This window comes from Felis catus, chromosome C1 (genome assembly GCF_018350175.1).
Source record: "Felis catus isolate Fca126 chromosome C1, F.catus_Fca126_mat1.0, whole genome shotgun sequence".
Taxonomy (NCBI): Eukaryota; Metazoa; Chordata; class Mammalia; order Carnivora; family Felidae; genus Felis; species Felis catus.
The window spans coordinates 167,742,065-167,757,645 of record NC_058375.1 but is presented as its reverse complement, the minus strand read 5'-3'; the positions used below and the strand labels follow the sequence as shown (position 1 = coordinate 167,757,645).

Genomic DNA, 15,581 nt, shown 5'->3' with positions numbered 1-15,581 from the left:
CTCGTCCCTAAGACAGTTTGAGACTCCCTTGGAGCCAGTGAGGTGGTGCCAAGACCCTAACTCAAGATGCCACAGAAATACCCAGACTAAAGCACATACCCTGCTTTTTCTCCCATCTTAAATGGATCTGCTATAGTACTGGATGTTGAGGCTGCTCCAAGATGGAAGTATCTGCACAAAAAGCTCCAATCATTGGAAGAAAACCCACTAATAGCATTTAATGACTCTCTGGTTGAGCCCTGAGCTGACCATGCTTCCACTTCCACAGTGTCCTCTCTCCCTGTCTCCTTGCTCAAACTCATCCCATGTAGTCTTTGGTATCCACTCGGCCTCCCAATGATTTCAAGTCTTCTTGGAAAGGAAACAACAACAAAATAAACCTTCTTGTGGAAAAGGCTAGGACTGCCTGCCCTGTGGAGAGATGGGAAGGCTCCGACCAGGCTATCTCCCTCCTCAGCTAATTTTACTGTCCTGTTTGGATGACAAAGGCCCATCCCTAATGGGCAGTCTCTCCAGACCCTGTATAATCTGTGGGCAGTTTAGGGGAAAGGAAATTGCATTTTGTCTCATAAATAACTCCACTGTGTGCCAGAATCAGACCAGCCCCACTTTTCCAACTGTGCAGGCATCTGGGATGTTGGGTGTAAAATCCTGAACTAAATTATTTTCAGTTTTAGAATATTTGATAAGTTATCTAAAGTGAGAGCATTTTTTTTTTCTCAGCTTTACAGAGAATTGCACGTGGTCCTCACTCTCATTTTTAAAAAAAATATTTGGAATGATTTTATTACAAACTATGACTCCTTTAGGAGTGAATACATCTGAGAAAACCAAATGCAGTGTCCCAGTGGATTTAGCCATTTGTAAAACCATCAGAGAATCTATAGGCAGAGGTGTTTTTTTTTTTTTCATTTTTTTTCCAACGTTTATTTATTTTTGGGACAGAGAGAGACAGAGCATGAACGGGGGAGGGGCAGAGAGAGAGGGAGACACAGAATCGGAAACAGGCTCCAGGCTCTGAGCCATCAGCCCAGAGCCTGACGCGGGGCTCGAACTCACGGACCGCGAGATCGTGACCTGGCTGAAGTCGGACACTTAACCGACTGCGCCACCCAGGCGCCCCATAGGCAGAGGTTTTAAGAAGTGAGAGAGGCAATTCACCAACTCTTCATGCATATTCTCCTGACTGCCAAGGACATTAAATTTGTTTTCACCTACTGAAACTTCAACACATTTTTATTATATAAACATAATAAGTGTTTAATGCTAACCTGCAGTCAATTTACCTATTATGGTGTAAACTTAGTCCTATGTTTTTTGCTCAAGAAAAATTTTGCCTTAGCATATCCATTGGTGATGTAATTTGTTGGTCTGTATCCTAATGTTTTTGTAAATTTACAACTTTTTATATGGAAATACTGAGCTGGTTATTTTTATATTTTAATTTCTCCTGTTAGTATGCTTAATTAATTATGTGGAAATACTGCAAGTTTAGGGACAGAATCATATTAATCTTTGCCTCCAAAGGCTTAGAGGAGTGCTTGGTTCACAGTAAGCGTCCCATAGCTGTTTATTGAAATGCATATATATGTGAAGTGGGCACATGCCTTATATACAACACAGAAGCTTAATCTCCCCCAACATGTCATTTTGTCCATGTTTAATAGTTCTACATGTGTTCTATGACAAGCCTTCTCAAATATTAATATATACAGAAATTAGTGTATACAACATCATATATAAAAGTTGTAGTGTGAAAGTAGCCAACTGATATATGTAAATATGTTCTATCTGATTAATAATTAAATACATGCAAACTAAAACTGAAAGATAACATCTATCAGTTTGACACAAATGTAAAAGTTTGATAACATTTTGATCATTTTGAGCTGATGGGAGCAATGCTACATATTGTTGCTGAGAAGTGAATAGGTGCATGAGTTCAGGAACGAAAATGTTCATTTTACTTAAGACAGCCATCTCAGTATTAGGAATCTAGCCTACAGAAAGAATTGCACAAGTCTGTAAACACACACATACAAAGGACTTCGTGAAAACAAATCATATGAAACGAGATCAGTGCCATCTCTTGAAGCAGGAATAAAGAAACGGATTCACACAATAGAATGTAACACAACCTTTATACAGAACAAGGTTGATATACATGGCCTAGAAAAATGACCAGGGTATTTTGTTACATGCGTTATGGACATATAGAAGAGAGAGAGAGAGAGAGAGAGAGAGAGAGAGAGAGAACAATTCTGTTTTTCATTAGGAAAAAAGTGAGTGCTTATATATGTGTAAGTGTGTGTATATAGGTATAAATAAGAAAAGTAGTGAAAGATTGGCCTAGTACAACTCCTTTCAAACTTTGTTTTATTAGAAATACTATATTTCCCACCTTTCAATTTCAATGTTAGGGTAATAGAAATAACTCAGAGCACACAGCTAATTAGATAGAGTGATTATTAGTAAATCATATGTTTTCTTATACTTTTAATATGGTTTTAGTCACTTATTCTTTAAATCATATTTATCACTGAGGAGATTCAGGGTATGGAAGTTATGCAGTCATTAAGAAAGGGAAGAAAACTGAATGTTTTAGGAGGAGCTGTACAGATTACGAAGAATGTGGAGAAAATTAGGGCTGAGATGGAGGGGCTGATAATAAATTACAATTCAAAGATGCATTCACTCATTCAGTCAGGAAGCAGTTTTTAAATTCAGTATCTAGTGTTCTTAGAACTGTTCTCCTGGGGCGTAGTGATGACCAGAGCTGGAAGAGTCTGGCTGCTAAGAGCTTTGGAAGAGATAGGTTCCTTTCATTCCTTCTGAGCACCTCCTACTCTTGACCTTGTGTGTGCTGGTGAGAATGGATAAGGCTGCTGCTCCTGGGAAAGTTGGTGGGGGTATCTGATGAGTGAATAAACTCATCATATGAGTTACGAAGAAAATAAAGCAGGGATAATGACAGGAGTGACTGTGGTTAACTGGATTTATGTGACTATTTTTGAAAGAATGATCAGAGAGGACTTTCCAGGAAGGGACGTTTGCCCTGAGATCTGAACATTGAAAAGGTGGTAGCCTTGAGAAGATTGGAGAGAATGATATTCTTGGCAGAAGAAAAACTGGAAAAAAAAAAAAAAGTCCTGAAATGGTTGTGCTCAGATGTTGTGGTCAGTGTGGTCCTCCAAACTCATATATTAAGCCCCTAACTTTCAGTTACTTTCAGTAACTGTATTTGGAGATCAAGCCCATAAGGAGGAAATTAAGTCATAGGGCCCTAATACACTAAGAATAGTGTCCTTATAAAAGCTTTCTCTCCCAGCTATGTGAGAACACAGTGAGAAGGTGGTCTTCTGTAAGCCAGGAAGAGAGCCCTCACCAGAAGTGAAATTGACCAGCACATTGATCTGGGATTTCCCAGCCTCCAGAACTATCAAAAAATAAATTTCTGTCATTTTGCTATTGCAGCCCAAGATGACTAAGACATCAGGTTTAGGGGATATTTAAGTTAGAGCTTATAAGACTTCCTGACAGATTGAAAGTGCAGAGAGGGAAAACAAGATCAAAGGTAAAATTGAGGCTTTTTGCCTGAGTGACCAAAGGAATGGAGATTCATTAAATATGATGGGAAGATGGAGTGGGTGGGGGAGTTCTTGAAGGGGAAGAGACAAAATCAGGAGTTTCATTGTACGCTCATTAATTTTAAGATCTCCACCTGCTAGACATTGTCATGGAGTCAGACATGTAAGTTGGGACCAAGTGGAGTGTCATCAGCATTTAGATTGGATTTAGAGCTCTGGAACTGGATGGGTCACCCTACCAGGATGTGTCAACAGGGAGCCTAGTGGCCATCCAACAGTTTGAGGAGCACTGAAGACAGAGAAACCAGTAAAAATAGAAGAAGCTTGTGACACAGGGAGAGCACCAGAAACCAAGACTGGTCAAGTGTTGCTAAAAGGTTGAGTGGGATGAAAGCAGAGATTGAAAGCGGGGTTTGGCAAGTAGAGATCGTAGGGCATCTGGATGACAGAGTCTCAGTAGAGTAGGGAAAGCCAAAGCCTAACTGAGGACAGTGACAATGGGAGGTGAAGTAGAAATTCACATGTGGAATTGCACTCCAATGGGAAGCAGAGGACTGAGTCTGTACATAAAAAAAGATGCAGGATCAAGAGATGATTTTTAAAAATATTTTTGTGATGGAAAATTTTAAATGTATAAAAAAGTAGATCCCATAGTAAAATAGACTTTGCATACATCAATAGCTTCAAGAATTAAGCAATCTTGTTCATCTGTACTGCTATATGCTTACCTAGTTCTGTATTATTTTTTTAATGTTTATTTATTTTTAAGAGAGAGAAATCGAACAAGTGGGAGAAGGGCATAGAGAGAGGGAGACACAGAATCTGAAGCAGGCTGCAGGCTCTGAGCTGTCAGCACAGAGCCCAATGAGGAGTTTGAACTCACCAACCAAGTGAGCCACCCAGGCCCTCCAGGTTCTGTATTATTTGAAGCAAATCCTGGATACTGTTTTATCTGTAATATTTGAGAGTATATCTCTAAGACAAGGACTCCTTGTGAAGAAATATAATCACAAGACCCATATGACACCTAAAAACAACTGACAATAATCCCTTAATATCCATAGTATTCAAAGTTCTAATTATCTCATAAATGTTGAAGTTTGAATTAGTTTCCAAAAAGGATCTACACATTGCAATTTCTTTTGGTTTGACATTGCTATGTCTTTTTGCATGTGTGTGTGTGTGTGTGTGTGTGTGTGTGTGTGTGTGTGTGTGTTTGTCTTGTTTTTTGTTTTGTTTGGTTTTGCTGTGTCTTTTACATCCCTTCTAGTCTAAATATTCTCTCTCCATCTTTTGTCCCCCTTGCAATTTTTTTTCAAAGAAACCAGTTTGTCTTGTAGAGTTTCCCGCAGTCTGACTATTCCTGATTGAACTTCTGTGATTTTGTTTAACATAGTTTTCTTCTTTTGTATTTCCCCCAAACTGATAGTTGGATCTAAAAGCTTGATTAGAATCAGGTTTAAATTTTTTGGCGAGATTAATTCAGACATGATGGTATGTTTATCCATCAAGGAGAACATGATGTCTGGTTGTCTCTCTTTTCAAGTTGTTAGTAGCCATTGATGCTCCTTCTCTAGTTACATTAATTCATTAGGGATTGCAAAATGGTGACATTCTAATTCTATCCTTGCTTCTTTATTTATCAGCTGGAATACTTCCTCATCAATTTTTAGTTACTGTTATGGTTTTTAGGAAAGACAGAATAAATGTTTGATTCTTTCTCTTTAACAGTTTTCAAAAATAATAAGTAAATTCTACAGTATCTTCAAAAAATGAATGCTTTTAAAAATAATATGAACTCATGGGTTTAAATATACTCAATGTGTTTCAATACATTATAGTTAGTATCCTTATTGATACTCAAATTGCCCCCATTTGTGTGCCGTAGGAGCCTCTTAGATTTGGCCTCAGAATATTTTTGACAAACCCTGATAGTTGTTTATAGATTCATTACTATCTGGTATCCTAGGCTCATCTAGTACAATTTCTATCTTATGTAGGAATCAGCTATCTCTTCAAAGAAAATAATTTTTATTTTAAGTGTGAGATATTAAAGCATATTTGTACATTAATAGAGATAATCCAGATGAGAGGAGATAACTACAAGAGCACAATCCTCAAGTAGGTAAGGGAGGATGGGATAGGTGGAAAAGTTGGCCTTAGATTGGAATGGAGACAGTTAATTCACTGAAGTGGTACACTCACCGAGCAAAGCAAAATGTTCTAGAAATACAGGAGGCATATGAGTAACCAAAAAATATAACTGTCTATATGATTCTGTGTTAAGTTGCTGCATTTCCCACTTACAAATTCTACACTTATGGGTATAAAACTCATCTAGTTAGTTCCTCAATCAGTGATATGTTGAACACTTTTGTTTTTCTATAAATAACTTCCCCAATCAAAAAATCTCAACATAGATGACTAGCAATACACTAAACTTTTGAGATTTTTCATGGATTGTTAAGAATTCTTTCAAACTCAAAATAAAAATACTTTCCAGATTTAAAAATTATTCATTTTAAATGATTTTTCTTTTAATTTCCAAGCTGGGTATTCATTTACTCCTGATATATTTGAAAAAGTGAAATATATTGATCTTTTGGTTTATTTGCTTTTCACCAGCTTGAATCATGACAGTAGGAGGGTCTCAATGTATGTCACAAAGTTCCCAACTAACGAATGTCTCTGACATACCGATGACTATCCCATCTTGTCTGACTTGGCTAAAGAAGTATCCCCACCCCCTTCCTTCATACTCATCGCTGCTGATAGATCCATCCCATTCTTCTCTTTGCAGAGGCTGTAACATCATTTCTTCCCCCCATTTCCTTCTCATGTTTGTTTCTACATTATTAATGCTTTCAAGGAATATCCAGATATGGAAAAAAAAAATGAACTCGCTTCTCTTGCCTTCAGGCCTAATATAGATGTGCTACATGAGATCGGCACTTTCTCTTCTCCCCACCAGAGTCCCTTGTCCCTTGGATTCTTGGACCCAGTTGGATGAAGCGCAATCTGGAAGAGACAGGTTGGGTATAAGACTTCTTGAATCCTGAAATACACCTTTAATGCCATTCAAGAAAGAGACTACAAAAAGATAACTTTAGATCAAGACTCTGAGGATGGAACTAGATAGGGAAGAAAAAGAGAAATGTAAGGAGTAGAAGAATAATGATAAACATTGATAAATGTTATAGTTTTGAAATATTGCCTAGAATCACCCAGCAAAGACTGAGAAAGGAAACTGTTCTCCATTATCTTCTTTCTTCCTGTGACATCAAGACTCCCTGGTCGCAGGATCCTAAAATTGATCTACTGATTTTTTTTAAATTTTTTAATGTTTATTTATTTTTGAGAAAGAGAGAGTATGAGAGGGGGAGGGACAGAGAGAGAGAGGGAGACACAGAATCTGAAGCAGGCTCCAGGCTCTGAGCTGTCAGCATAGAGCGCTATGAGGGGCTTGAAACCACAGATCATGAGATCATGACCTGAGCCGAAGTCTGACACTTAATCAACTGAGCCACGCAATCGCCCCAAAATTGATCTACTTATTAATGGTACTAATGTGCTACAGGTCACCAGCATTAGTTAAAAAGTATCATTTTGGGGAACTTGACTAAAATTATTTGGATGGAAAAATCTTCTTCCAATTTCTCAGTAACCAGTTTTCAAACTATCTTTGGAGCCCAACGTAATCATAAATTGCAAATACATACATGAACTGTTTATGCAAAGTTGAATTTTCAAAGTACAAATTAGAATCTAATCACTCAGCTTGCAGAAGTATTCACCCTAGGATTCTTTTACAACAGGAACTTCTTTAGTGTTTGTTTCCAGACCATTAACTACTTGATAGAGAATCTATGGGTGGGTTAAGCAGCCTAATATATAAAAGTTGGAAATTGTTAGGCAAAGATAGATGGAAAAAAATGAATCTTAAGTGTTATAGGGAGATAGGAAAATAGAATTAATTTATTGATTTATACATCTTACAAATAAATCTATTTGTGAACATGAGGTAGAGCCTTAATTGCTGTTTACCAGGCACATACTGTAATTTTGTTGGGGTTTGTTCCCAGGAGTGAGCAAATATTTTCTTCTTACAACATGAAATATTTACCAACATTTGCTTATTCCATTGTACAGATTTATCTGCATATTATATTACACATTTAACTGAAATGTTTACATATCTACATGCCACTTGTGAGAGGAAGTACAGTGTCACTGCCACATATATCCCAGAGAATTATTAAAATTTAATGAGCATCCGTTAGTAATAAATCCTAGAGTGGTAATTTAAAACAAGATGGTGAAGTAAGGCAGTTATCTAGGTAATTTGGGGAAACACAGAGTTGTGTTGGTTGGCCCTTCTAGATTTTTAAAAATATTCTTCTGGCATTTAATTTAATATTTATACCACTGAGTGACTTGAGTGGGGTAGAATTTTAGCAACCTGTCCAGAGAAAGCCTTTGTTCTAAGCTGGCAATTGAATCACACGTATTGAAGGAAACCTCTCTTATTTTACTTGACTCTCCAGCTAAAGTTTGAAAGTCAATAAACACCTCATAATGCTAATTCAATTCAAGTCAACAATAGTGAGTTCCAATCAACTGAGCTAGATGCTAGGGTTACTGAGTGTGTAGTCTCATGGAGTTTATGATCTAGTAAAGAACACTAAAATAATAACACATTTTCACTTAAGATATGACATGCTCTAAAAGCAATGTCTAAACAAAATTCCTTGGGTATAAAGCAAGCAGACTGATTGGTTTTGAAAAGTCTTTGTGGAAAGTGCATCTTTTAAGGCTGGCCTTCAAGGACAAGGAAGTTTTCAATAGGTCAAGATGGTGGAAGGTACTTTTCTGAAAGAAGAGTACAGAGGCAGGAAAACACAAGTCATCTTTAGAGAACTGTGAAATATCCTGTGGGGCTAAAACTTAGGCTGTGGGCATTTGCTGTGGTATTTGGAAATACAGTTCAAGACCAGAATTACAGATTCCGGTAAACTAAGACCAGAAGACTGCTTTTCTAATTGGCAATAAGTAGCTGGGAAAAGTTTTTGAGCATAGATTATTCTGCTTAGTGAAAGTGAGTTTGCAGGATTGAAAGGGGTAGGAGCTGGAGTGTTGGAGATCAAATAGAAAAATTGGCACTTACCTAATGGGGAATTAGTGTAGGAGCAACAGGAATGGAAAGAGGGGGTGGTTTCTAGGTTTTACTGGGGCAGAGTTGTGATAATCTAGTGACAGACTGGGTAGCATGGGAGTGGGAGTGATGCAGGAGCCCCTATGTTTATGGAGAGGAAGAGAAAGAGAAAAATAGGAAGAAGGCATAAGTTAGGAGAAAGGCTACCCAGGACTTCCAAAACCAAATAACGAGAGGATTACAAGAAGGAGGTCACTAAAAACAAATGATTTAGAGAAATATAGAAAAATGAGGACAAAAAGAAATACATAGATTTAACAAAGAGAAGGTAGCTATTCATTTTTTATAATGTGATGAGATCAGAAGCTAGATTGCAGTGGGTTGAGGAGTAAATGGAAAATGTTACCTTGGAGAAAACAAGAGTAGAGGATTATTTTTGAGAAGTGGTGGTGAAGTGTAAATGAGAGAGGACTGTAATTCTTTGAAGAATAATAAGGTTGGAAGAAGGTTTTATTAGGACAAGGAAAACTGATTCCAAAGAGACAACAAAGATGTGAGGTGGTAGTCTGTTACATTGATGACCCCCGGGGAACTGTGTCTCCCAATATTCATGTCCTTGTGTCTCCTTGAATCTGGGATGGCCAAGTGAACAATAGAATGTGATGTTCTTGGAAAGGCTTCCAAGTTAAGGCATTAAGAAGAGCCAACAGTGTCTGCTTTTGTACTCTGGAGAAGCCAGACACCATACAAGAGCTCTGAACCTGACACCATCCTGCTGTGGGGGAAACCCAAGCTATCCACATGGAAATGCCCCATGGAGTGAGAGATGTCCAACCAGCTAGCTCCCAGAAGCTTTAGGCATCCCAGCTGTGGCACCAGACATGAACGAAGAAACCAGGGTAGGCTGGAAGATGTTACTTGGACCACTGAAGAGCCCTGCTCTGCCCAAATTGCAGACTTGTGAGTGAATAAATGATTGCTGTTGTAAGCTGCTGAAGTTTTTGAAGGCTTGTTATGCAGCAACGGGTGCCTTGAACAGGTGATTAAAAAAGAAAGAAGCAATTTTAGGAAGGTTGGATGGATAGAATAAGGCTCCAAAGAAGATGAGGGCAGATAGAATCAAGTGGAAAAACTGCTCTTGGAAGTGAGGATGCTGCCTTTTTTGAGGTAGATGGGATTGAGAGAAATAGGGATAAAAATTAAAGTTAGTGATGAATGGGAAGGAAAGTAGACCAATTCAAGCTGGACAGTGAAGCACTGTGTTGAGAATGAGGATTGCATAAAGGAGCTGAAAGCTAAAGAGGGAGGAGAAATATGCTCAATTATACATGAAATAGGGGTTCATCCAGGAGGAGTAAGTAAAGGGCAGAGTGGCTGTAAGAACCCCGGTAAGTGTTGTGGCCATGAATTTGTAATGAAGCCAACAGCTCTATGAGTTTTTTGCACCCACCCTTACTGAGATTGGCTTCCTTCAGGGATCAAAACTTGCTGTGTAGATGGGTAAACAGTCATTCTATTTGGTTTAGGAGATTCGGACTCTAAGTATATAAACAAATGGGAAAAAATGTAACCCAACTTGAGTCTTCAAGTGTTTCCAAGTCTTTCTGAGACCTTTCCCACTTTTATAAAGGAATTCATGGACCTGCTGCTTGTCTATTTGTAATACTGGAAATGATTTCCATTAGCAATTGCTGAATCATATACCTGAGATTACAGACAATGCTATTTATACTAAAGAAATTGAGTGCACATCTATTTTAGCTTCCTGTCCTATTTTCATACTTCCATCCATTTGGATATTTGTCCCATATGTTGTCCTCAGCACTCTGTCTTAAACTGCTGTCTAGTTACAGCTCAAAAAAGCTGTTCCAAATGGGACTTTGTTTCAGTAGGGGGCTGTACTTCCTTTCAATCTATTACTTAACTGACAGATACTGTGAAGGTTAATTAGTCAATTTTTAAAAGCTCTCTGTGATGGCAAAAAGAAAAAGTTGGTTTTGTACCCTTGAATGGTATACAATGACTTGACTCTTTTCACAGGTCCTTATATGAAAGATAAACTACTGGAGGGGTTTGGAATATGAATACTTGTGGAAAGCCAAAGCTGAATGATCCAATGACTTTGCGACGCTAAAGGGAGTTTATGACAAACCCATGTTACAACTGAATAAAATCCAGTTGCTTCCACTGGCCCCTCACCTTGTCTTGACTTCTAGGGGCTCCCTGTTCCCTGACCTCTCACTTCTCTGAGCCTCAAATTCATGGTTAGTTTGATAGTTGGCTTTGAACTCCTGATCCTACTTATTTTTGTGCCAGGATCTATCTGTGTTGCTTCTCTCAGTTCTGGCTGCTCAGTCTGACTCACTGCAATCCCACTGCAATCAACGTGCCTGGTGTTTCACACTTTGACATACTTCCCACGAGGATGTGGCCCTACAATAAGGAAAGAATTTGCCCCAACACCCATTGACCCATACCATGCAATGCCTATTGTTGTGGCTGAATACAGAGGTTACCCAATGACATTCAGGTAATTCTAGCAGCTACTATTTAGGTTGATTCACCAGAAAGTTCCAACAGGCCCTTTAAAACATGATAAGATGGCATGGGCTGTTCCAGTTACATAATGTTCCAGTTACATTGGGTGGGAAGATCTAAGTTAGAATTAATTACTGGTTCTTTCAGTCATTAGCTGGGAACCAATTTAAGGCAGCTTTATGCTCATACCTATGTGCTGGAAGTTACATATTAAGACAAGCCTTGACTATCAAGTTAAATAAATATCAGGCTGAAGGAAATTAAGGGTATATATCATGGCATGTACCATGGACAAGTAAACTAAGCATTTTGACTGAAATAAAAACATACTTTTGCTATCCCAGTCAAACTACATGCTAAATAGATTGAGAAGAAGAAAATAGCATCGTACAAATCTATGGCTTGGAAACTGGATTGGCATCAACACAACTAAGGAAATCCAAGCCAGATTCGAGATGTGCTGAAAACCAAATTTCCTAAAGGCCTGGAAGACTTTGGCATGTAGTACTGAGCTGTTAAATTCTAGAGCGATTTCATTTGTGCCAGCTACTTACCATCACCAGCATCAAACTTGCATAACTACACTACTGTTTTACTGCTGAAAATGAACTTTTGTTGGCCTGAATATGTGCAGAGGGTAAATGGCAAGAAGAGATCTGATCCGCTATGGGGAAAGCTAAAGGGAAACATTCGTAGGAGAAGCCTCCAGCATAAAGAACTCCTCAAAGACATTCAGCAGAACGATTTCCGTGTACAAGATAGCCATTACCTGGCCTGAAACAACAGACTTAGCAGACTCACTTCATATGAGGCCCTCTGAAACAACAGTGAGGAACAAAGATCTCCCAAAGATCATAAAGTGAAGAGTGATGATCACAGGCAGCAACATGGGGATAGATAATTGCTGCTCTCTGGTATAAAAACACAACTTTCAATACAATGTTTGCAGTGGATGCTGTTGTGAACCACCCAGATGCCCCTTTCAAGGCTGAGGTGTTCTTTCTCTCAGCTGCCTGGTACTGGGGCTGCTGTCTGCTCACAGCCCATTTCCTAACCCCCTGCTGAAGAGAGCTGCCTTTCCCAAGATCATGCCCCTTCCTGGGACAGCCCACATCCTGGGGCTGTTGATCAGGGGATACAAAGGCCTGTCTCCCTTGTCTCTAAGAAACCCTAAGGGGCCATCCCAAGTAGATAGGTCCCCTGTAGGTGTGTGGGTGGCCTCTATTATATCTGCCTCAGGTTCCCTCTCACTCTGCCCTTTTATCCTGCTCCCCTCCTGCTCCAACAAGGATTGTTCCTGAACAGTCCCCTCAGTAAACCTTTTGCAGGCAAATCTCCATCTCAATCCCTTTCCCCAGGAAACCAACCTAAGACATACCCATCTGATCCTAACACCACATGGTGGAACAAACATGATCAACACATGCTTGTTCCCGCCTTCCTTTCTCCTACTCCTCTAAAGAGGAGTCAGGCTTTGCCTATTCCCTATCTTGGCCTCCGGCCTCCTCCAAGTAGCATCCTGCTTGGCAGAGTCTTGACAGAAGGATAAAGGTGGTGGGGGCAAGGGTTAGTGTTGGCAAAGAGGCGCAGGAGAAGCTGTGGCAAATAAAGAAACTGGGGTTGAATGGGGATTTTAAGAAATACCGTTATGCTCAACCCAACCCTTTCACGGCATTCAAGCAAAAGAAGCACAGAGCTTGGATTGTTGGGAAGTTAATTTTTGTGACTGGACTGCCATTCCACTCTGGGCTTGGGTGACAGTGGTCACAATTTTTAAGCTTTTCCTGTGAATATAGGCAATCTCATCTTTAGATGTCAGTGGCGATGCCAGCAGAACTGTATGTTTCAGGAGTGCTTTAAGATGGGGCATAGTTTTACTGTGTCTAATCCACACTCTTTGAATGCTATGAATTTAAGTCCACAAAAATAGAATTATAGGTTTCAGGGCTTTAAACAAAAATGTTTGTAACAATAGAAAAATAATTAAACTATTGTTTCAGCCTTTATCACAAGAGACATATGAACAACTAACTATTAACACATTCTTCTGAAACATCTACACATGTCAGTCATGTGCATGTGGGAGCTAAGGACAAAGGGCAGCACACCCTAATGGTATAACTGTCTGTCAGAATTTTATGTGCAGAAGACAGTCTGTGACAGGCCTTTTAGATTCTCTAAGTTACGATTTTTGTTCTAATTCCCAATATCACTGGCACACAAGTGGCATCTCTGAGGAGTCTGGCCAGGCTGGAGTACACGCAAGAGCACCTGTGGAAATGACAAGAAGGGGTCCCTCTCATGTTAGGCCTTCTCAGCCCGGGACTACATCCTAACTAGACTCTCTTGTTTGAGTTGCTTGTGAATCACGGCATCCTGAGTTACAGGATGGATTTTCTATTTTCTTTCTTTTTTCTATTGAGAATTGCCAGCAGTTTTTCTTAAGAGTAGAAAATTTCCAAGAACAAGCCTTAAGAATACAAACAAGTATTTTAATGATGCATTTAGGACAAGTTTTCCAAACACAATATTTTCTTCGGGGTATAGTTCCAATAGCTGGTAGTGATCATGAGCTGTTAGCAATCTAGGAATCAGAGGCAGTTATGTTCCAAATCTACCAAGATGCTCCAACCTGTCATCCTTAGACATGTACTTTCAAGGCCTAAGAGACAAGCTTTACTCTTGAGGATCTCTGTTCTTGAGTTCAGTTGTTAAATCCAGGGATAAAAGACTAATTGGGGAAACCCAAAACAAGAAGATTAAGCATCCTTCAGAGGAAAGGCTAGGGTGTGGTGGGTTGCCTATGTCCCTTCTGTGTCCAGCCCAACACAGAGAGCTGTTGGGCTGTCCTGAAGCCAGTGCCATTTCTGTCCTGTGCCAGTGCTCCTGGCAACCTTTGAAGGTGATCATCAGCAATCAATACCTATGAGCTTTGACTTTGTTTAATTTTATAATTTATTTTGTAATCTACATTAAAAAAATTAGGTCAGAACTATTGGCACATCTTTTTTTTATAATGTTATCTGATACATGATATGTGTTTATGTCCCAGAACAGAAATATATAGACATTTAGTACTTTGAATCTTACCTTCAAAAGAAAAACACTTTATACTAAAGTACAACATATATGATGAAAAAAAAAAGACATCTTAGTGGTGTGTAGCTCAATGAATTTTCATAAACAAAACACATCCAAATCAAGAAACAGAACATGACCAGCAGCCAGTAAGTAGTTCTCCCTGTGCTCCCTTCTAGTCCCTGACCCCTCCAAGGGTATTCACTGTCTTGACTTTTTACTATTTGCTTAGTTTTGTCTGTTTTTTGTTTTTTGTTTTTTGTATTGCATGTACTTGGATATAGAAAATATAGACAGTCCCTGACTTAGGATGATTCAACCTCAGATTTTTCATTTTTACGATGGTATATAAGGGATACATATTCAGTAGAACCCATACTCCCAATTGTGAATTTCCATCTTTTCCCTGGCTGGCAATATGCAGTGCGATACTCTCCCATGATGCTGGGCAGTGACAGCCACAGCTCCCAATCAGCCATGCGATCGTAACAGTAGATGACAGACACACAACTATTCTGGTTTTCGCTTTCAGCACAGTATTTGGTAGATTACATGAGATAGTCAGCACTTAATCCTAAAGGAGGCTTTGTGTTAGAGAACTTTTCCCTACTGTAATGGAAGTGTTCTGAATGAGTAGATTGGGTATATTAAATGCAACTTTGATTTATGGTATTTTTAATTCATAAGTCAAGGAAGGTCTATATGTACTTTATCTGACTTCTTTCAATTGCTATTATGTTGGTAAGAGTCATCCTTATTGTTGCAAGTAGTTGTATATCGTTTATTTTTTATTGCATAGGAGTCCTCTGTATGAATAGATCACAGTTTATTTATACCTTCTTCTACACTTATTTATAATTTCTTCTTCTAGAAACATTGCCCCTATGACCAGATGCAAAACCTAACTTTGAACGTTTTGTCTGAGTCTCTGAGGTCAAACAATGCCATCTGGAGGAAGAGGCTACCCTTTCCCACACTTTTAATTTCTTCAGTGTCAGAAAGCCATTCTGGTCCACTTTGATAGCTCAGAGCTGCACTGTTAATCCAGGATAGCTCCTAGCCAGATATGACTACTGAGCATCTAAAATGTGACTAGCATGAGTTAAGATGTGCTGCATGTATAAAATACATATTGGATTTCAAAGACTTGGCATGAAAAAAAAATCATATAAAACAATAGATTCAATTCAATTCAACAATTTATATCGATTACTTATTAAAATAAT

At 38.9% G+C, this 15,581-nt stretch overlaps 1 long non-coding RNA gene across 1 annotated transcript in view; it reads left to right on the top strand.

Annotated features, from left to right (window-relative positions):
* Positions 1-14,201, top strand: part of LOC123379191 — a 34,764-nt gene extending 20,563 nt beyond the window's left edge. The window contains exons 4-5 of the long non-coding RNA XR_006583368.1: positions 6,559-6,618; positions 10,780-14,201. This is a non-coding gene — a long non-coding RNA (uncharacterized LOC123379191). The remainder of the gene's footprint in view (positions 1-6,558; positions 6,619-10,779) is intronic.
* Positions 14,202-15,581: the final 1,380 nt, after the last annotated feature.